We start from the raw sequence: 23,215 nt of genomic DNA, 5'->3' as shown, positions 1-23,215 counted from the left end.
ATTTGCCAGATTGACAAAGAACATTCTGGAAGGAGAGAGGAAAATAAGCCAGTTAAAGAAATAGTTCAGTGCATCGAGAGAATTAAAAATACTCCATTTGGCTGGAAATTGTGATGGGAGAAGAAGAGAATGGACAAGCAGACATCTAACAAAGGGCTTAGAAGCCTTAAGCACAATAGCCTCTGACTCTATATTTCCCTATACCCTAACAAACAATTTTCAAGGATATAATGGGTGCTTGATAACTCTTTGACAAATGGATGGATGTATGGATAAACAAGTGACTGACTTAATCATGAAAGGCTTTGTTTGCTACAGTGAAAAGTCTGCACTTGGATCTAAAATCCAGCTGTTAACAACAGTAATAAACAACCATTTATGAAGTATGTCACAAATAATTTATTGTTAATTAAATTCCAAATAACCATAATTTGCAAATGATTTACTTTTTAAACATAAAGTAGAGTCTTCTCAAAACTATCCTTATAATATTACCTCATGTTCATTTTAATTACTTTATTGAGTGAGAAAGTAAGGAGTTTTGGCTAGTTCTATGTGCATCTATGAATCACAACTATGAGTGTCAGTAATTATCGCTGCCAAACTGTCAATAGCTATGGTGATAATAAACTATTGAATCCTCTCCTTCCTGAAAATAAACTTTCAGAATTTGTAAAAATTAAGACGAACTCACTGTCTTAGGCAAGTGAAGGTCACCAGTGATGTGACTGTAGTGAGGGTATTAGACAGTCACTGAAAATTTTGAAGCATAAGATTGAAAATATGTAATTTGCATTAGAGAAAAATTATTTTATGGCAAAGTAGATTAGTGGAGTATATGAGACTTAAAACAGGAGACTGTTACAAAACTACAGATGAGAGATGAAGAAAATCTAAACTAAGATAGTAGCAACAAATGCTAAGAGAAAATCTTGAGAAGTAAACATATACAGTAAAATTAACAGACCTTTGCAACAACTAGATACGTTAGCTTTGGTAAAGTGGTTTGACTACCAGGATCAAATACAACATATAAAAGAAGAGGGTCACAATAGGCAGGAAAGATAATAAATTCCATATTAGATATGTTGAGTTGTATACAAGGATGCCAAACAGAAAAAAAGGTCTGGGATGGAGGTACCAATTAGGAATCTCTGACAGAAAGAGGGAGTAGCCTAGGGAGACTGTGCAGAGTTAGGAAAAGAGAAATTTCACATGGAAAGACTTTGCAAAAATAATCATTTCAAAAGGTAGGACAATAGAAGCCCCCAAATAAGGGGCTCATAGACCATGTTTTCTTCCAAGTATAGTTCCTCTTAGTATAATTTGACATAAGATGTAGACACTTAGTATCTGTGAGGGATAATTAGAAAGCCAGTAAACAACATGAAAAGATGCTCAAAATCCATAATCATCAGGAAAATGCAAATTAAAGCCACAGTGAGATATCATGTTACCTCAGTTAGAATGCCTTTCATTAAAATATCCATAAACAATAGATGTTGGTGTGGATGCAGAGAGAAAAATAACACTTATAGAAAGGAACACTTATACACTCTTGGGGGGACTACAAATTAGTACAACCTCTTGGAAAACAGTACAGAGATTCCTCAAAGCACTAAAAATAGATGTACCATTTGATGCACCAATCCCATGATGAGTATCTACCCAAAGGAAAAGAAGTCATTTCATCAAAAAGCACCTGCACTTTAATGTTTATTGCAGTACAATTCACAATTGCAAGGATGTGGAATCACCCAAGTACCCATCAAGTCATGAATGGAATAACAAAATATGGTATATGTATACTGTGAAATACTACTCAGCCGTGAAGAAGGATGAACTAATGCCTCTTGCAATAATTTGGATGGAACTGGAGACCATTATCCTAAGTGAAGTATCTAAAGAATGGCAAACACCACATGTACTCAGTATTAAATTGTAACTAACTGATGAGCACACATGTACACAGAGGGAAGTAAATCACAGTGGAAATCAAGCAGGGGAAAGGGGGTCGGGAGATGGGTGAAAACACTATCTGGGCAAAGGACATGTTTACAACCCTGAATCAAGCATAACAAAAGTGATCCAGGTAACCAAAAACATTTGTATCCCCATAATATTTTGAAATAATAATAAGAAGAAGAACAAAAAAAGGAAGGTCTAAAGAGACCATCTATACTAAGATTGGGAAATAAATTTCAATTCAAGACTAACTGAATTCAATTGGATCTGACTACAAAACTGTGTCAATAAAGAGTCTAAGGGCAGGTCTGGGACCAAATGAAAGACTCTCACAACTATTAGGTAAGAAACATGAAAGCCATGAGCTCAGGAAAAGAGAAAGAATCACTCATGGACTACATTTTGCCACTACTGGTATTTTAATTTTATTACATAAAATTTACTATATAGTGTATTTTTCATTTTATTATATAACTTTAACTATAAAAATAATTCAAGTTCATGAGTTTTATTTGTTCATAAAATTATTGTCAAAGACAGACACCACGAGAAGGGAGGACATTATGGCATACAGATAAAATTGCCAATGTCCAAATGTATTGTTAGAGTTGCCTATAATCTTTAAATTATTTTACAAATGTTTTTATAATTACATATAATAGTATATGTTTTGTTTTCATTTTCTTCTCCTCTAATCATGCATAACAGTAGTTTGCCTACTATGTTTATTTTATCAGGAACACAAATAATTTTTACGTGGACCTTTCTAATGTTCTACTTTCAATCTTCATCTTACTTAGCAGCACTTTCTCCTTGAAATTTCATGTGTGGTTTCTCACTATCTTCATAGTTGCTCCTTCTCAGTTTCCATTGCTATGCCTCCTTGTTTTTCTTACCTCCAACTTCTGGCATGTACACGCAGCCCTCCGTCCTCAGACCTTTCCTCTTCTCTGTCTCTACTTTCATCAGATTCAATGTCATTAACAGCCACCTTTATGCTGCATACTCCAAGCATTTAGCTCCAGCCCAATTTCTCTACTAAACTTCAAACTCATATCCCCTATTGTCATTCAACACCTTCGTTTTACTCCCCAACAGGCATTCAAACATCATACCAAAAGTAAACTCCCTACCTTTTCCTCATCTCAAATATTATACAATTGATAATTTTGTTAAATTTGGTTAATTAGTTATACAGAAAATTGATTGACAATTTAACAGTAAATTTATCTTCTCCTATTAATCATCCATTGAAGAAGTGACCACAATAATATGTAAAGTATCTTAGTAACGGATGAAAAAAAAAAAACTAAGAATTTTATATTCAACAGTTTGTCCTTTTACATTCAACTGATAGGCCATCTCAAATATGAAAACAAAATTTATTAGTGCTTCCTTAAAAACTTCCTGGGACACAAAAATCTATCCACTCAAAAGCAGAATCAAAGAAAAGCACTCAGTAATTGAGAAATAATAGTTAAAGGGTTGGTGATGAGCACAAAATTAATTTTGAATAAGAATTAAATAATTTTGATAACTACAGATATGGAACAAAAAATGTAATTAATCAATGTATAAAGAAAATATATCAAAAATAGGAGTATGGAGTAGGGGATCTATTAAAAAATATAGGTGTGCTACTTTTTTATGCTTTCATAGCAAATCACTAGCAAATGCACTGTTTGGGGAGTCTGTGCTCACTTTGTGCTCCAAAAGCTTCTACATCACTTCCAGCACATCTGGTTTCTGTGGTCACTACTACAACAGTGGAATAAAAACCAACTGAAATTTACTCCTAATGAATGAAGTTTTACTTGAAAATGTAAAAATAATGTTAATTCCAAATTTTTAGACTGGTTTATACTTTCTGAATAGTGATAATGAGCTTTTTATCAGGTGTATCCTTCATGGAGAAGAAATATTTATCTGAGTGAAGTCAACATCTCCAATTTTACTTCAACATCTTTTTTTTTTTAGTTAAATTCAAGTAAAAGTAAATTAATACTTGGTATTTAAAATGCCATGTATACTGTGATCCCATTTTCCTAAAATTACATCTAGCCGTATTTTGCTCACTATAGACACATTGAGAGATGTCTGAAAAGATGTTCAAATGTTGAGAATGGTTATTTCTGGAAAGTAGAATTTGGCACCATTTTCTGCCTCTTTGTTTTTCTGAGTAGTTTAATTTTTATAATAATCATATGTCATTTTATAACAAAAGTTATTGAAATTTTTGTTTGTTTGATACAAACAGAATGATTCAATTGTTCAATCTAGTCAAGATTACCCCATCACTATCAACAAAAGTAAAGCCTTTTATTATTCCAAATGCATGAAAGGAATTAAAGCTAAAATAGAAAGTTCTCAAGATCTTGCTTTCTTGGGTATCATATTAATCACTTCTCTTTACTAGCAATACATATTTTATGCTTATATTAGTTTTATGTCATTTAGCCTGACAGAGCCATTCATCATATCATTGGTTGAGATAATACAGCATAAAGTATTTAACAGCAACTTCCCAAAAGATTGCAATATAGAAACACTGCTTAATGAACAGAATTTTTTTTTTATCTGTGAAATAACATATGGGACATTTTACCTACTCACATTCACAGGAGGTAATTAATGATTTTCTCCCATTGAAAATAAAAAGTATTTTTAAATGCCTATACTTCCAAATCCACATAGTAATTAAATACCTCTGAACACAACCTTTTCAAATTTATTCCAAAGGGTTTCTTTTCCTTTTTGTCTTGGTTTTCAAAACAACAACAAAAAAGCATTATTAACTTGCCTTTGAAAGCTGTCACATCTTTAGCAAACACAGACCACAGACCTATTTGCATCCTACATTTACTTCCTTATGCTCAAAAGGATTAAACAGTTGGAACAAACTGTCAGTCTTCTTTTCAGTCTAATTTCATTTAAAAAAATAGATAGCAATTATCCATTGGTTTTTGCAGGCAGTGTATGTCATCCTGGGCTGTGAGGTCAAACACACCCCATTCTGGATTCCTTGTTAACTTAGGTGCTGTTCAGTCACAGTTCACACTTCTCAACTCTGCTTTCCAGGTGTGACTGTTACAGAGTTGCCAATGAGAGAAGTTAGCTTTTAAGCTCAGCTTTATTTTATTTCTATAGCCCTATGCAAGAAACTGCAGTTGTACCCCCTTAAAATGAGGAGAGAGCTCAGTAAACCATTTCTTTATTAAAAGATGATAATAATAGAAACAAAACAAGGAAGGCTTAACAAGCAATAAAAACAAAAGGGATAGGGATAAAGGTGTGAAGACATTTAATTGGGTTATCACCAGTCTAACAATAGAAAAAAATACCTCTTAGGTGTTTACTGTTTTACCTCTCATTTTATTCAGAAATTAAGCACCTCAGTCCCTCTGCATTATAAACAACAAGAAATCATGGAACTCATTTTGCTTGAGTTCCTGAAGCAGTTTGGTAGCCATTTGTTACCAATTACATTAACTTTAGTAAAACGCAATGGAATATATAACTAGGATTCTCTTGAGCTTGAGGGACAAAGGGGTTAAAATATTTACATTCTTGCTACTTGGGAGCTGAGGCAAGAGAATCAGCTAAGCCCGAGCTGGAGGTTGCTGTGAGCTGTGATGTCACAGCACTCTACTGAGGGCGATAAAGTGAGACTCTTTAAAAAAAAAAAAAATTCTCTCAACAAGGACTATGTGACCTTCAGATGCCTGTCGTCACTTAGAGCTTAGTTCTCTACCTATAAAATAAGAATGTTATCCTAAATCTGCATTTACAGCTCACAGAACCTAAAGAAATAGAAACTACTGATCTTTCCCTAGTAAAATGCACACATAATAAACTGAAGAACTAAGGAAGCCCTACAAGGTCCAATGTGGTTTGGCCACCACTCCCTTTCCCCCAACCTTAACTCTCTGACTTCATTTCCATGGTCACTCTGCTCCAGCAACACTGGCCTCCTTCCTCTTTCTCAAACATGACAAGAAAGCTCTCACCTTAAGACAGCGGTTCTCAACCTGTGGGTCACAACCCACAGGAACTGTATTAAAGGACCAGGGCATTAGGAAGATTGAGAACCACTGCTTTAAGGCAATTGCATTGGCTATTCTTTCTGGGTGGAATGTTCTTTTTTAACTCTAAGGCTTTGCTCAAATGTCACCATCCAAAGAGGCTTACTTTCATCCGCTTATTTAAAATTACAGCACACATCCCTTTTCAAAGCTACTAGTCCTTATTCCTTGCTCTAAAATTTTGCCCCAAAGCACTTGTCATAATCTAGCTATGCACGTAAGAGTTAACATAGCGGGCCTGACAGCAACGCTTTGAAAGGCATATTTAAAAGGCTAGCCCTTAGCTGGTAGCCAGAAACTTGGATTTCAAGAGGGTTTCTACATGTCCAGAACTGATAAGAGAAGTCCCTATAACTAAATGTTTGTGCAAACAACGTAGCTTCTGCTGAACACCTACTTTTCTTTGACTAGTACACAAATTTTGTATATGCCATACAGACAAAAGAAGGTGCTACAAGACCAGCCTCCAATAAAAATCCTGACTACTAAATAATTAACTTAACTGGTAGACAACATTTCATACATGTCAAAACTCATTCCTAGGGGAATTAACTGCATCTGTGTGACTTCACTAGGAGAGGACACAGGAAGCACATGGCCTGGTCTTCTTCAGACTTTGCCCTTCTGCCTTTTCTCTTTGCTGATCTTGCTCTCTGTATCTTTTCACTGTGATAAATACTATCTATAAGTAAAACTATAAGCTGATTCCTGTGTGTCCTCCTACCAAGTTGCTGAGATGAGAGATGGTCTTAGGGACCATTAACATCCCAGCGTACTACAAAATTCACTAATGAATTATGTTTACTACCTGTCTTCCCCAACAAAAAACGTAAGGTACATGAAGACTGGAAATTTTGTTTTGTTCACTGATATATACCAAAAGCCTAAGACACTATTTAGCACGCAGGGTGCCCATAAAGTTAGTGTGCAATTGAAAATAGCATGCAATTGCACATGAAATTTATGGCCAATTTGTATAATAAGTGCTCAATATTTATTGAATAAATGACTATATGCAATACTTTGCAATTTATTTAAGGAAGTTAATGTAGCACCATAAAGAAATGCTAATCATTGATTTTAATAAGACCTCCTTGCCAAGATGGTATCTCATTATTAGATAATGTATAATTTGGAGATTGAAGAATTCTAAGCAAGAAGTTCTATTTGACCTTGATCTTGATCATAGGATGAAGTTTCTCTTCAATGCCCTGAAAATGCCTAAATTTGAGCAGAAGAGGTGGAAGTAAATGTGCAAGTTTCAGCTGGGAAAAATTGGCAAATGTTCTCAGAATTAATTGTGATAGCACCTTGTAAACTTTGTAAAACTCTGGCTCTACACAAGACCTTGAGGGAAATGTCAGATTTTCATTTTTCTTGGATACCAAGGCTTCAAAATTATACTTGGGAGATCCTCCTTAAGCCAGACTTTTAAAGCTCAACAATCTTCTGAGCCAAGTTAATCTAGTGGGAGTCTCACAGCCTACTTTAAAAATGAAAAAAATGTAAAGTTAAAGAAATTTTCAAGGGGAAATTGGAAAAAAACACTGAGAACAGAGCCAAGTATTCTTTGAATATGTGCAGAACATATGGGAGAAAGGGATAAGAAGGGAGGGTTGTTATTAAGGTTAGCTGAATTCTCTAGGAATCAGAAAACAAGATGCAAAGCACTCTAATATTAGTCAACAATACTACAAAAAGATAATGATCAAATTGGATGCAAGGCCACATTTTGAAATATTTACTCTTTTCTGGTGTCAAAACTATTGGACAATATATTTATTTTGGCAAAAAAAAGCTGCCCACTCATAGACACAATGCTCACAAAACTAAATTTCATGCTGCATTTCCAAAGGAAACATGAGTAGGCTCTGTTTGGGGGCCATGGCAAGAGTTTAAAAAATATAAGTAAAATTAATAAGTATGCCTGGTAGGTATTCAATAAATGTTAGTGAAATTAATAAATGTGTGCAAGAAACTGGGCTAGACTTAACTGGTGATAGCCTCATTGCAAGTCACACGTGTCTTAGTTACTTTCTATGATAAATCTAGGCATATTAATGGATATGGAGAAGTTAAGAAGGCAATCCCTTTGTCAGTGAATTGAGAGATGAGAATTCAGGTTGGAAAAAACATTTCCCCTATTTTCAATTAACAAAATCCTACAGTAATTATTTTAGGTATAAAATAGATGCCAAGTTTTTATTCAATTTTTAGAACTTTTATCACTATACTACTTAGCAATAGCATCATCTCTAAACCCTCCTCTGCCTCATCCCAAACTCCTCCTCCCACTCTCTTTCTCTCTCTCTCTCACACACACACACACACACACACACACACACACACACTACACTACCTTTTGGTTCTATGAAAACCTGTAAGAGTGTTGAATTTCTTTATAGCAAAGTTCTATGTGGCCCAACACTAATGGCACTTAACACATGGTATTATTATGCAATCGTCAAAAACTATAAAACCTCAAAGTTAGCCAATACAAAAGAGCATGTGAACACTAACATTCAATCACCAGTCCTCGTGTTTATAGCTGCAAAGTACAATCCAGAAAAAACTTTTAAGCTAGTCTCATTGGATCTAAGAGAAGACAGATTAAAGAGACATTAAGGTAAAAAAAGGAGACATCACAACTAATATTATCACAGAAATTCAAAAGATCATCTGGGAACACTATGAACACCACTTTGTACACAAACTAGAAAATCTAGAGCAAATAGATAAACTTTTGGAAATAAGCAACCTCCCAAGATTGAATCAGCCTGAAATAGAAACTCTGAACAGATCAATGACAAGTAGCAAGAAAGAATCAATAATAAAAAATTTCTCAACAACAAAAAAAAAAACCTCTGGACCAAATAGACTCACGGCCAATTCCACCAGATCTACAAAAACATAACTGATTCCTATTCCACTGAAACTGTTCTAAAACAGTTGAGAAAGAGGAAATTCTTTGCAACTTACCCTGTAATGTCAGTATCACCCTGATACCAAAGCCAGGAAAGGACACAACAAAAAAAGAAAATTAAAGACCAATATTCCTCATGAACATAAATGCAAAACTCCTCAATAAAATACTAACAAAAGAAATCCAAAAGCACAACAAAAAGATAATTTATAATCAAGTGTGTTTCATCTCAGAGATCACAATGATGGCTCAACATATACTATACATAAAAATCAATAAATGTGATTCTCACATAAACGGAATTAAAGACAAAAACCGTATGATCATCACAATAGATGCAGATAAACCTTTGATAAAATCCAACATCTTTCATGATAAAAACCCTCAACAAATTAGGCACAGAAGGAACAGAATAGAGAATCCAGAAATAAAACTGTGTGTCTACAACCAACTAATCTTCAACAAAGCAGACAAAAACATACAGTGGGAAAATGATGTCCCATGGTGCTGGGGAAATTGGATAGCCACATTAAAAAAACAATGAAACTGGACCCATATCTCCTATCATATACAAAAATTAACTCAAGATTGATTAAAAACTTAAATATAAGAATAGAAACCACAAATTTCTAGGGAAAAGAACAAAGGAACACTCTTCTGGACATTGGCCTTGGCAAAGAATTTACAACCAAGACTCCAAAGAAAATACAACAAAAAATGATTATAAACTCTAAAATGTAAGAATAGAAACCACAAAAATTCTAGGAAAAAAAAAAAAAAAGGAAAAACTCTTCTGGACAATGGCCTCGGCAAAGAATTTACAACCAAGACTGCAAAGAAAATACAACAAAAAATGAAAATAAATATATGAGACTTAATTAAAATAAAAAGTTTCTCTACATTAAAAGAAATAATCAACAGATTAAATAGACAACCTACAGAATAGGAGGAAATATTCATAAACTATACATTTGACAAAGGACTGATATCTTGAATCCAAAAGGAACTCAGCAAGAAGGGAACATATAATCCCCTTAAAAGGTGGATGAGAGACATGGGCAGAACTTTTTCAAATGGAGATATAAAAATGGCCAACATACATGAAAAATACTCAGCATCCCTAATCATTAGAGAAACACAAATTAAAAACACAATAAGATACAATTTTCCCTGTCAGAAGGGCCATTACCAAAAAGTCAAAAAACAACAGATGTTGGTGTGAATTCTGAGACAGACAATCCTTATACACTGGGGATGGGAATGTAAATTATTAATAGTACAACCTCTATCAAAAGCAGTATGGAGAGTCTTCAAAGAATTAAATGTAGACCTACCATTAAATCAGCAATCCCACTACAGGGTATCTGTCCAAAGAAAAAGAAGCCATTATCCCAAAAAGGTACCTGCACTTGAATGTTTATTGCACCACAATTCACAAAAGCAAAGGTATGGAATCACCATACATGCCCATCAAATGATAAGCCGATAAAGAAAAAGGAGTATATAAGCCATGGGATACGACTCAGCCAAAATAAAAAGAATGAAATAATGATTTTTGCAGTAACTTTCTTAGAACTGGAGTCTATTATCCTAAATGAAGTATCCCAAGAACAGAAAAACAAATACCACATGTTCTCACTTACAAGTGGGAGCTAAGCAATGGATATAAATGGTCATGCCGAGTCGTATCACAAACTCAGAAGCAGGGGAACAGAAGGGAGCAGGGTATGAGGAAGTGAGGGATGAAGAATTGCCTATCAAGTACGATGTACTCTATCTGGGTGATGGGTGCACTTAAAGGTCTGAATTCACCACTATACAATCCATCCATCCATGTAACAAAAAACAACTGTACCCCTAAATCTATTGAAAAATGTTTAAAAGAACATTTTAAAAAAGAGCAAGATTAAAGATACAGAAAGAAACATTCTAAATTCTTTACACATTAAAGTCCATGCATCCTTAGAAGGAGTTTCTGTAATTCCCACATCATCAGTTCTTTGATGAAAGGAAGCCTTTATGTGATTCTACTCCTTATTTCTACACATGACTTAAACAGTCCAGCTCCTCAGGCAGCACTCGGCATGCATGGGATGGGTCGGGAGGAACATGTACATCAGTGGCACACAGAGGAAGAGAAACCTACAACAGATTCCAACATAGACCATAGTCTTTTGACCACAACATGTAAGTTCTTACCCTATTCACAAGGTTGCTTTCAGATCCCTCTTCTTACCTTATTCCACATTTTTTTCCTAGCTGATCTCAAATATTGGCACAATTCTAAATATCATCTATAAGCCGACAATTCCAAATTTTAAATCTTAAGTCTAAACCTCTCCTCTGAAATTCAAATTCTTATATACAACTTGATTTTTATTCTTGGATGTCTCACAAGCATCACAAACTCAATATATGCAAAATGGAATGGCTAATTTGCTTCCTTCTCCCTACCACATCCCTTAATTTACTTCTCATCAAGTTCTTCCATTCCTGTAAGCATAACCCCCAACTATTCAGCAGAAGTTGAATATGTGTAACACATCTACTTATTCCAGATCCTTCACCTCTGTCCACATCAGTCAGTCCTTATGTCTGTGTACCACACGGATCACAAGTCTGTCTGACTCTTCCTATACACTGACAAGATTCCAGTCCAGAGCATTTTTCACTTTAAGCATGCAGAGAAAAAGAACTTTGCTTATAGTTGAACAAAAATGCATTTTTTTAAATCATAATATTATAAATTTACAATAGGCATTTAAGAAAAAGAAGCCTCATACATGCTTTCAATGGAACATACTTCCTTTTCTTTTTCTTTTCGATTTCTTTTTAATTATTAATAAATAAGACATTATAGAATTTGTGTTTGGAGTTTTATATGAACATACATATACATACATATATTTTCACTATACCATAAATTTAATGTCATGTCAAATACCATAATTCTGATTTGTAATAAACAGAGAAACTCATAAATAATTTTTATAGTAATAATTCTTTCTAATCGACCTAGTCATTGATCCTGCCCCACAGATATAATGTTTAATTAAAAATGGCCAATGGTAATAAATAGTAACATACTTAAAGTACATTTGGCTGCATATGGACATAGCCAGGGAATTTTACCTTGATACTTATAAGTTGTGTTCTATCTAATATTTGGGCCTTCCTCATTAATGAAATAAAAGTACTCAGGCTCTATTATTGTCCAATTATTTTACATTTACAGCATGGTCTTGAACATAGGGTATTATCTACATAGTCTCACTGCTCTTAAACATAATTCAAATAGTTGATTCTGAATATTAAAATGGAAAAAGAAAAAATAAACTCGAATTAAAAAAATACTTGAGTGCCTACATATGCATAAATGGCAAAGCTGCTTACAACCTGTATTGTCAAGTAGGTATGAAATGAGCAATTAAGTGTCAGTTACAGACACTCAAAATCACAGTGCTTTAAATGAGACAGAAGTTGACCTTTCCCTCACATAAAAGCCTGGACGTAATGTGCCCAGACTAATGTGGTGGCTCTGCTCTGTAAGGTACTCAGGAACCCAGGCTCCTGGTATAAATTGATATTTCACCCTGCCAAGGAGAAATAAAATAAAGATTACTAGGAAAAGCAATTAGGACAAATGTATTTGCTAAAGCTATCCAGCAGGAAGCTAAGATCTGAGTTGAATATACCTTAGCCTCAGTCCTGAAGACAAAATTGTGGAATTCATACTTGCTAAAACCATGTTCACCTAAAAATACTATAGAAACACCTTAAACCACAAATGAAGCAATATAAATAATGTTAAGGGAAAATTTATCTGGTATATTTTTTCCCATATGTATTCAAAATTGCTATTAAGTCTTTATTGAAAAAGGACTTTTTAAAAATAAATCAGTAGTGGAGAAGCTGTCAGATTACTGTGCCGGAGTAGTTTTCTGGATTTCACCTCTCTCCCACATTTTCCAGGCTTCTCATGCTAAATTTAAGCTCCTGTTGGCAAACTGTTTTTCTTCTTTTATCTTTTCTGTGGCATAGAATGATTATCGTACTTCAACTGTCAGAGTCCAAGCTTGTGAAATGCAGTATAAAGAAAAATGAATAAACTGCTGGGCTTCCATTTTCCAACATCACTTTTGTACAGCAGGAAGTCACAGGCAAAAGCAACAGGGAAATATCGCAAAGACAAAACAATTCATTTAAGCCCTTCTTAGAAGCATGTTAATTTTATTTCGTCTCCTAAATGTCGTCTCGTCCTGGTATAGTGAGAACCAATAAAGGATTTATGTCCAACTGGGGCGGGGGTGGGGGAGGAATGGACAGAACTGGCTGGTTCAGAATTAGAACAGCATGACCCAGAAGGCAGATCTATCACTCAATTACTCAAACGATGTGACCATCTGAACATCTTTTCTGTCCTTGGTAGCAAGCAGAGTGAGATGAATATACATGTGTTAACATCCTTGAAAAGAGATACAGTATTTTTTCTAGCCAAACATAACTTCTACAAAGCCAACTTCTTCCACATACTTTAGAATAAGAAAGACAATATTTTTAAAGATATTGAGAACTTCTAGACGTTAGCACCAAAAATGAGTTCATTCAGTAAAGAGGAATCCTGGGGAACATTTTAATCATGATGTCTTTGCAATGGATTTCATCTTTACTCATGAATGTGAGGCAATGAGTTACTTGTTCCCTCGTTAAAATATAGGAAAAATATTTAATAAGGGAATATGTAATCATTCTCAAGAAAAGCAACTGGGATTCTACAAATATGATTATGTCATCAAAATGAATAAGGTGCTGAGATGAAGAACAATTTAGAAAGAATGAAAAATCTAGATACTTATAGGAATTCATGTGAATCTGTCTAAAAAAAAAGGGAAGAAACGTGCATATTAGTTTAATGAGATGTAAATAAAATATTTAAAGTTGGCCCAAAGTGTTTTGGTTGAATTATCTTGACTAACACAAGATTAAATTTCTGAGAAAAAAATCTTCGTTCCAAAAGTAAAATAATTTTCTGGTTCATACTCTGATACATTATAAAATGAAACCAAAAGGCATTTTCTTTCCCTAATGATAAAACGGTGTTTAAAAATGATAACCCAGTCTCAGCAGGCCTGAATTTGGGAACTTAAACGGCAAACCTAAAAATTCACTCAAAGAAGGTAAATTGGGAATCCTGCTCCTTATAACTCAGCTCCAGTGCTCGAGAAGCAAAACATATTCTTTATAAGCTTTAGAGATATATTTTGTTAAGCTGACCAACTTCTGCATTAATAACTGCTGATCTACATTTTTAATAAGAACCCAAGGTGTCTCTGAAGCAGATAGTCCATGGGAAAACAAAAAAATCTGACTTAAAGAAAATACCTATTCTGTTCATGCAGAATAAAATTAAGTAAAACCATCCTAAGCTTCTCCAAATCTACTCAAACTCAGTTTATACAATTAGCCTGGATCTATTACTTTTTCTTCATAAAATTTTAAACAGCAATTCTACCTAATTTCATACTCTGTGAGTTGAAGTAGATTACCCATTCTCAGTGAGGTTTCTCTCCTACAGTCATAACTCTGGACCTCTGTTTTGAAAGCTTGCAAACACTCAGCCATTGTGCTCACCTATGAAAGCTTATTCCTACCTTTACTTTGGCTCTAAGCTACAACACATGAAGCTTCTGCATTCCTCATGTGACTCTTTATATGAAGAACTCTACACACTGGACTTTGCTTCTCTGAGGTATATGCAGTCAATATGGAAGCCAATAAAAATGTACAGGTTTTAGATGGTGGAAGTCAGGAAGAATAGTCTATGCATACTTTTTACTGAAGTGGTAATGAATGAAAAGTATAAGCATGACTGCATTCAAAAGCAAACATTCCTAGTACATTCACGTCCTTTGTTTTTCAAGAACTCACCAAATTAAAGAAACAGGAAACAACTAATCATGTACCTTCCTGCTTTTTTCTCTCTGCAAGGTCTCACAGTCATACGCCTCTGATAATCAAATAGAACTGAGACTAAAAGCACCAAGGTCATACTTTGAAGAACTTAAAAAAATAATACTTTGTTTCATAGAAAAGCAGAAAAAAACCTGACTAGCCAATACTATTTTTAGAAATAAAAACAAAACAGGGCAGCGCCTGTGGCTCAGTGAGTAGGGCGCTGGCCCCATAAGCCAAGGGTAGCGGGTTCAAAACCCAGCCCCGGCCAAACTGCAACAAAAAAATAGTCGGGTGTTGTGGCGGGCGCCTGTAGTCCCAGCTGCCCAGGAGGCTGAGGCAAGAGAATCGCGTAAGCCCAAGAGTTAAAGGTTGCTGTGAGCCGTGTGATGCCACAGCACTCTACCCAAGGGCGGTACAGTGAGACTCTGTCTCTACAAAAAAAAAAAAAAAAAAGAAAGAAAGAAAGAAAGAAAAACAAAACAAATCTGGAAGCACTACATTACCAGATTTCAGGTTATACTACAAATCTACCATGATCAAAACAGCATGGTACTGGCACAAAAATTGAGATATAGATCTATGGAATAGAATAGAGAACTAGAGATGAACCCAGCCACATATCTCTGTCTATTCTTTGATAAACCAAACAAAAGCATCCAATGGGGGAAAGAATCCCTATTTTAAAAATGGTGCTGGGAGAACTGATTAGTCACATGTAGCAGACTGAAATTGGACCCACACTTCTCACCTTTGACAAAGTTTGATTCTTGCTGGAAAAAATATTTAATATACAAAACAATAAAAAATTCTAGAAAAAAGTGTGGAGCAAACACTTGACAAAATTGGCCTGGGAAAAGAAGACCCCCTTAGCAACTACAATAACAAGTTCAATATGATCAAACTAAAAAGCTTCTGCACAACTAAGGGTAACACAACTAAAGCAAACAGTCTTTGGAATGGAAGAAGATATTTGCAAGATATGAATCTGACAAAGGGCTGATAACCAGAATCTATAAAGAACTCAAATTAATCAACAAAAGCAAACAACCCCATTTATAAGTGAGCAAGAGACTTGATCAGAAACTTCTCTGAAGATGACAGATGAATGGCCAATAAATACCTGAAAAAAAAATGGTCATTTCCCTAATCATCAGAAAAATGCAAATCAAAACCACTCTGAGATATCACCTAACTCCAGTGAGATTATTCCACATCACAAAGTCCCAAACCTGCAAATGCTGGAATGGATGTGGAGAGAAAGGAACACTTTTGCACTGCTAGTGGGATTGCAAAGTAATACAACCACCATGGAAAGAAGTATGGGAGAACTCATAAAGAACTAAAGGTCAATCTTCCATTTGATCCCATAATCCCATTACTAGGTATCTACCCAGAACAAAAATCATTTAATCATAATGACATTTGCACCAGAATGTTTATTGTAGCTCAATTCACAATTGCCAAGCTGTGGAAGCAGCCCAAGTGCCCATCAACCCGTGAATGGATTAACAAACTGTGGTATAGGCATACCATGGAATACCATTCAGCCAAAAGAAAAGATAGAGACTTTACATCTTTTGTTTTTACCTGGATGGAGTTGAAACACATTCTTCTTAGTAAAGTATCCCAAGAATGGACAAAAAAGTATCTGATGTACTCAATACTAACATGAACCCAATATATAAACTACTACATGCCCACACTAAAGAAAAAACATAAATATAGTGTAGCAAGGGGGAGGGGAGAGGAGGAGGAAGAGAGGGAGCAGGAGGGCATTTGGTAGGATTTCACCTAATGTGGACAATGTGAGGATGTTCAGCATATCTCCTGGGTGAAGGGTTCAACTACAACCTGAACTTCAGAATTGAGAACAGTGTAATCTTAACATTTTATACCTATGGAGCATATTGCAAGGGTACAAGTCAAATCTGTCAAGTGTAGAACATAAATGTCTTAACACAATAATCAAGTAAATGAAGAGAAAGCTATGTTGATTGGTTTGATGTAAGCATGTCAGATTGTATAAAAAAACAACACATTGTACCCCACATATGCATAAATGTATTCATGATCTATGTGTATATGACTTAATAAAAAAAATTTGTACCCTCATATTAACTTGAAAAAAAGGAAAGAAAACTGAGACAAAGAACTCTATTCAAAATATCTGTGAAATAAGTATGTTATTTTTACAAATAGAAATCACAAGCTTGAGACCACACTTAGCTTAATTTTTCACTGTAATCAGTTTTAATAATGTAAACTAATAATGGAAAATGCAATGTATTATCAGTTGTAAACAACCTAAAAAAAGTCAGCCATACTGAAGTCAGTTAAACAGCTATGCATAAATGTGGCAAGAAACTTTAAACAAAGAAACAATGAATGAGTACAAATTGTTGTAAAGTAAAAATTTATAAAGTATACAATATCATACAAATGCACAAGTATAAATGATGTGGTACAAAAGCACTCGGTAAGCCAACCGTATTTGTTATTGTTCATTTTAAGACTGCAGGTGGTAGGAGGTGCTCCTTACAATTTTCACTTTGCAAACATTTATTCCTTGATTTAACCCACCAGCACCAGGACTGCTATCACTCACTAATTCACCAAAAATTGATTAAATCGTTATCTTCCTTGCTTTTATTAATATTTCCAATTTGAGTTCTCTGAGGATTCTCCATACTTCTTTACAAAAGAAGTTTGTAAAGTTTGCCGTCCCACCAACAGTATAAAAGTGTTCTCTCACTCCACATCCACGTCAGCACCTGCACTTTGTGGATGAGACTTTATGATACGGTTAATCTTACTGGGGTTAGGTAATATCTCAGGGTGGTTTTGATTGGCATTTTTCTGATGATTGGAGATGATGAACATTTCTTCATGTGTTTTTTGGCCATTTGTCTGTCTTCCTTTGAGAAGGTTCTGTTCATGTCTCTTGCCCAGTGATAGATGAAATCGTTGGCTCTTTTTTTATGGAACAATTTGAGTTTTCTGTAGATCCTAGTAATCAACCCTTTGTTAGATTCATAACATGCAAATATCTTATCCCATTCTGAATGTTGTCTATCTTCTTTAATTGTTGTATCTTTAGCTGTGCAGAAGCTTTTCAGTTTAAGTCACATTTGTTTATTTTTGTTGTTGCAATTGCTTTGGGGGTCATGTTCATAAATTCTTTGCCTAGGCCCTAGACCAATGTCTATAAAGAGTTTTTCTAACATTTTCTTCTCGAATACTTATAGCTCATATCTCAGATATAGGTGTGTTATCCATTGTGAGTTAATTTTCATGAGTAGTGAAAGGTACAGATCTACTTTCACTACTTCAGTCTTCTACATGTAGCTATCCACTTGTCCCAGCACCATTTATTGAATAAGGATTCTTTCCCCAGTGTATGTTTTTATCTGCTTTGCCAAATGTCAGATGGCAATATGAGGAGGGTTTTATATCTGGGTTCTCTGTTGTGATCCATTGGTCTATGTCTTTGTTCTTGTGCCAGTACCTTTCAGTTTGGCTTTTATAGCCTTGTAGTATAGCTTGAAGTCTGGTAAATTGATGCCTCCAGATTCGTTCTTGTTGCTCTGGCTATACAGAGTATTTTCATTCCATATGAAGTCTATAATTATTTTTCTAGCTCTGTAAAGGTTATAATTATTTCTTCTAGCTCTGTGATAAATGACATTGGCATTTTAATGGGTATTGCCTTGAATCGGAAGATCACTTTGGGTAGTATAGACATTTTAACAATGTTGGTTCTGCCAGTCCATGAGCATGTTTTTATATCCCTTTATGTCCTCTACTGTTTCTTCTTCAGTGTTTTGTAATTCTCCCTATAGAGATCTTTCACCTCCTTAGTTAAATATATTCCTGGGTATTTTATTTTTCTTGTTGCTATTGTGATTCCAGACAATAATCACATTCCTAATTTACAAAGTCTGTGAAAAAGTACCCTTATATTGAAATAGCTATTGTTGAAAGCAAGCTCTCTTACCATGAAAATAGATCAAATGTGGCAAATCTCTAAGCAATTACTGTTGTTCTAGCCATAACTTTGTGATGAGATGTCTTTTGTTTTGATTGATTTAGAGAATTATAATACACAAAAACTGTTCAGTTTGAATGTGATTATTTTTGCTAACATATGACCAAAAAAGTTTTTCTCACAGCAGCCAAAGAAATGCCTTCTTTATCTTCAAATAGATATGTGAACAGATGTGTCATTTCAGTTTTTCTTCTTTATCCTCAAATATTTAAATGCCTTATAAAAAAATTGTTCATTAATGTATTAATTAACTAGCAATCATATCTTCAGTATCCAATTACCATCATTTCAAGTAAAATAGAAAAGATCACTTGGAATTTTTGCTATGGCTTTGTGCGAATGGAACGTAATATATAGCAAGAGCGATGAGGAAGAGGGATTTGTAGATTTAATTATTGCATTTTTAAAAGTCAACTTTCATTAAAATTATGCTTAAATAGTATTACCAGGATATGCCAAGATTCAAAGAAAATAAAATAATGTTAAAATCTTGTCAAATTTATCTGACCTTCCCTAAAGCCCTTTGGTATCACCATAGACCTGGTCTCAATGCAAAAACTGCCCAAACACTGTCTGTGCTCAGAGCAGCTTCAAAACATTCAGCATACAAATCTGTCAGGTTCAAAACATAATTTAATAATTGTTTTTCTTAAGATTAATTCAGACAAGCACTATTCCTGGATTTGCCATTCTACAGTAGTTTTGTAGGAACAGACCTCAGTTGCAGCTCGGCCTCTAAGAGGCATGATCTGCCCCAGGCAGGCCATTAAGAAGCCTTCCTTTTGTCTGATTGAAAATATGCAAATATCCTTTCCCATTGTGTAGGTTGACAACTAGGATCTATAGAGAACTCAAATTAATCCACATGAAAAAGGCCAACAATCCCATATATCAATGGGCAAGAGACATGAATAGAACTTTCTCTAAAGATGACAGACGAATGGCTAACAAACACATGAAAAAATGTTCGTCATCTCTATATATTAGAGAAATGCAAATCAAAACAACCCTGAGATATCATCTAACCCCAGTGAGAATGGCCCACATCACAAAATCTCAAAACTGCAGATGCTGGCGTGGATGTGGAGAGAAGGGAATACTTTTACACTGCTGTTGGGACTGCAAACTAGTACAACCTTTCTGGAAGGAAGTATGGAGAAACCTCAAAGCACTCAAGCTAGACCTCTATTTGATCCTGCAATCCCATTACTGGGCATCTACCCAGAAGGAAAGAAATCCTTTTATCATAAGGACACTTGTACTAGACTGTTTATTGCAGCTCAATTGACAATCGCCAAAATGTGGAAACAGCCTAAATGCCCACCAACCCAGGAATGGATTAACAAGCTGTGGTATATGTATACCATGGAATACTATTCAGCCATTAAAAAAAATGGAGACTTTACATCCTTCGTATTAACCTGGATGGAAGTGGAAGACATTATTCTTTTTTTTTTTTTTTTTTTTTTTAATTTGGCCGGGGCTGGGTTTGAACCCGCCACCTCCGGCATATGGGACCGGCGCCCCACCCGCTGAGCCACAGGCGCCACCCGGAAGACATTATTCTTAATAAAGCATCACAAGAATGGAGAAGCATGAATCCTATGTACTTTTGATATGAGGACAATTAATGACAATTAAGGTTATGGGGGGGGAGCAGAAAGATGGATGGAGGGAGGGGGGCGGGGCCTTAGTGTGTGTCACACTTCATGGGGGCAAGACATGATTGCAAGAGGGACTTTACCTAACAATTGCAATCAGTGTAACTGGCTTATTGTACCCTCAATGAATCCCCAACAATAAAAAAAAAAAAAAAAAAGAAGCCTTCCTTTTAACTGTGGCACAACAGTTGTGGCACGACCATTTGGATTCACCTGCTATTTCTGTTTCCCAGAACTTCAACTGGAGTGAAATGTATCAATTTGTTAAGCAATCTTACATAAGCTGCAGTTTAAACTTAATAACTTCATATATACAACAAAATGTTATAATGAATATAATAGTTCATTTAGAAAAGGAAGAAAAATATCTAGTGGATATTGTCATATTCATTCCCATTTTGGTATCATCAGAAACTGGCCCATAGGCTCCAACATTTCTTTAAAATAATCATCACGTTTATTTAGCAATTTATTCCAAAGAGAGAATTTTTGGAAATTAGCACCTCAAATTCTAAATTAAGACTTCAATTACTATTTCTCCAACTTTTACTATATATTCATGAAAGGGATGGTGGAAGCAGAAAGACAGACAGACCCAATAGGGAGAGCAAGACAAAGGAGTCTAATTCCTTGATGATTTTACAATCTACAGTGGAACTTCCACAAATTAATCACCCATGGGACTGTCACAAACTGGTTAACATATAGAAGTGGTCAACATAAGGACCTAGGCCTACTGTGCTGATACATACATGTGGTGCATGTCTGCTCTGTGAAAATTAGATCAACGAAGGAGGTCATCAATGTAGAGAGGTGGTCAGCTATGGAGGTTTCTACTGTAGTTTTGAGATAACATATACAAGGGCTGTCCAGAAAGTATCTAGCCATGTAATATGAAAAGTAGAGATGTACATGGCTAGATACTTTCTGAACAGCTCCCATACGTAGATTTTCTTAAGCACAAATTAAATAACTGAGTGAATATATTTTATTTGGAAGAGGTGAGGCTTGGCCCATAAAATGCACAGGCAGGCAGAAAATATGGAGAGAGAAACTTCTAGGTATAATCAGAGTTTCACCTTCCTAATCTTGTACAGATAGATGAGAGCTCATTTATAGAAGCAACCCAAATTTCTTGCCCCAATCACCTAAGGCCAAGTCGCATTCCTTACAAAAGTCTATAAAGCCTCAAAGATTGCCAAGTTTATTCCCTCATGGACTTCCATTTGGACTATAGCCCATATTAGAGCTACATCACTGTCCTGCAGCTGATACCCTCAGAGTGAGATTGCAGGGATGTGGTGCTCAGGGAGCTGCCTGCCCCAAGAGGCCACAGTGCCATTGCACTCCCTGGAGTCTCCTGAGCCAGTATCACTGACGAATTAAAATGTAATGGAAATTTTTCATCCACACTCTATGGCACCTTTTTTCAATTAAGAATCAACACCACACTTATGAAAACAACTTCTTCAGCACTTCTTGTGCTCCTCTTCACCAGGCCAGGAATGCAAATGTTAAAGATAAGCAGCAGGACAAATGTCATTGATCTTCAACAAGGATGCCAAAAATACACAACGTGGAAAACACAGTCTCTTCAACAAATGTGAAAACTTAATGTACACAAGCAAAACAAGTGAAATTGAACTCTTACCATATACCATACACAAAAATCAACTCAAAATAGATTAAAATCTTAAACATTGGACCTGAAACTACAAAACACCCAGAAAAAAACACCAGGGAAAATCTTCATGACCTTGGTCTTGGCTATGACCATGGATATTACACCAAAAGTACAGGTGACAAAAGCAGAAATAAACAAGTGGGACCACATCAAACTATAGAGTGAGAGGCAAACTACAGAATAGGAAAAAAAAAAGTTCAAATCATATAAAGGGTTAATTTCCAAAATATATAAGAAATCCTACAACTCAATAGCAAAAAGACCAATAACCCAATTTTTTAAATGGGCTAAAAACTTAACAGACATTTATCCAAAGAAGAAATACAAATGGCTCAGTGTTACTATGTGAAACAATGCTAAACATCACTAATCATCAAGGAAATGCAAATCACAACCACCACAAGACATCATCACACGTCTGTTAGAATAGCTATCATCAAAAAAGATGAAAGATAACAAGTGTTGGCAAGGCTATGGAGAAATTGGAACCCATATAGACTGTCAGTGAAATGCAAAATGATGCAGCTGCTATGGAAAACAGTATGGAAGTTCCTTACGAAATTAAAAATAGAACTACCATGTGATCCAGCAATCCAACTCCTGAATATTCCTCCAAAACAATTGAAGGCAGACTCTATTTCAAAGAGCTATTAGCACTCCCATGTTCATTGCAGCACCATCCTCAATAGCCAAAATGTGGAAACAATCTAAATGTCCATCAGTAAATGAAGGGATAAAGAGAATGTGATATCTATATACAATAGAAATATTATTCTTCTTTCTTAAAAAGAAGAAAATTCTACCCTCTGTGGCAATATGGGTGAACCTTGAAGATGCTCTATTACGTGACAAAATTCACTAAAGAACAAATAGTGCATAATTCCACATATATCAGGTATC

At 35.1% G+C, this 23,215-nt stretch overlaps 1 protein-coding gene and 1 pseudogene across 1 annotated transcript in view; one reads left to right on the top strand and one right to left on the bottom strand.

Moving 5' to 3' along the window:
- Window positions 1-23,215, bottom strand: part of CTNNA3 (catenin alpha 3) — a 1,739,301-nt gene that overhangs the window by 1,407,526 nt on the left and 308,560 nt on the right. The gene's annotated exons all lie outside the window — the stretch shown is intronic.
- LOC128582494 (tyrosine-protein phosphatase non-receptor type 11-like) overlaps window positions 10,646-23,215 on the top strand; it is a 59,602-nt pseudogene continuing 47,032 nt past the window's right edge.

This window comes from Nycticebus coucang, chromosome 3 (genome assembly GCF_027406575.1).
Source record: "Nycticebus coucang isolate mNycCou1 chromosome 3, mNycCou1.pri, whole genome shotgun sequence".
NCBI classification, from domain to species: Eukaryota; Metazoa; Chordata; class Mammalia; order Primates; family Lorisidae; genus Nycticebus; species Nycticebus coucang.
Note: the sequence above shows the minus strand (reverse complement) of the source record. Positions and strands in the feature narration are given on the sequence as shown.